Here is a 1384-nt window from a genome sequence, read left to right as displayed (position 1 = left end):
ATTTATTTCTCTGGTCAACCCAGCTTAACCTACTGACAGATGATAAAGGATTGTAGCCTTAAGTATGAATTACAACTCTATGTAAAGAAGACTAAAATCTTCATAACTGGACCAGTAGGTAACATCATTACAAATGGATAAAATATTGAAGTTGTCAAGGATTTTGTCTTATTTGGATCCACAGTCACTGCTCATGCGAGCTGACAAAAGGGATCAAAGGATGCCTTTGATTGAATAAATCTGTACACAGGAACTCTTTAGCATGTTGAAAATCAGGGAGGTTACTTTGAGGACTAAAGTGTTCCTGTCCCAAACATGATGTTTTCAATTGCCTTATATGCATGTGAAATGTGGGCATATATTAAGAAGACAAAAGAAGTAATGCATTTGATTTATGGTGCTGGTTAAGAATATTGAAAGTATCATGAAGCTCCAAAGGACAAAACTTCTGTTTTAGAAAAAGTATGACCAGAATGTTCTTTAGAGGCAAGGAGGGCCGCAAGATTTTGTTTCACATATTTTGGACATGTTGGCAGAAGAGATCAATCCATGGAGAAGGACATCATGCTTGTAAAAATAGAAGGTCAAAACAAAACAAAACAAAGAACGCTCTTAACAAGATTGATTACTATAGTGACTGCAACCAAGGTCTCAAACATAGGAACAATTGTGAGGAATGGCACAGGACCTGACAGTGTTTCCTTCTGTTGTGCACAGGGTCTCTATGGGTAGGAACTGAGTTGATGGCACCTAAACACAACTAACACCTTATTGACATATTGAGAAAATAAATATTGTAGTTATGAACCAGCGAATCAGTTGTATTCCAAGTAATTCAATTGATGGAAGCTAGCAATAATCCCAGATGTTGAATATGAGGCCTTCAAATTCTTGATAGACCATATTCCCAGATAACAATATTCCCAGGTGTGGAATATGAGGCCTTCAAAATCCAGACAGATCAACCAAATGCTGGAATTCCTGCTTACTATTTGGGGTACAAGTTAGGTGACACTAACTTGACTTTTGTTGCCTATTTGAATGTCATGAGTGCCTGTTTGGGCAGCTTCTGGATATATGCTTGATTTATTAACTAGTGTCTATTGGTTATATGAGTCACATTTGTTTTCAAATCTGCCCTATCCCATTTTTATGTGTTGGATATTAGCATAAAACCATCATCAAAATAATATATCACTATACTTGATATCTGCACCCAATCCAAGTCTCTTCTAACCAAACTGTGGCAGAGGTGAAGAATTTAAGTAAACCTGGACTAATGTGGGGAAAGTACATTGTGATCCTTTCCACATGACGGTGAAATGTGGTGACTCTTTTCTGAGATTGGGAAGAGAAAAAAATTCTTACAGAAAGGTCACGGGGG

The sequence above is a fragment of the Echinops telfairi genome, unplaced genomic scaffold (assembly GCF_000313985.2).
Source record: "Echinops telfairi isolate 266 unplaced genomic scaffold, ASM31398v2 ScPeMD7_3509;HRSCAF=4178, whole genome shotgun sequence".
NCBI classification, from domain to species: Eukaryota; Metazoa; Chordata; class Mammalia; order Afrosoricida; family Tenrecidae; genus Echinops; species Echinops telfairi.
The sequence above is the reverse complement of the archived record's forward strand: the minus strand, read 5'-3'. Positions refer to the sequence as shown.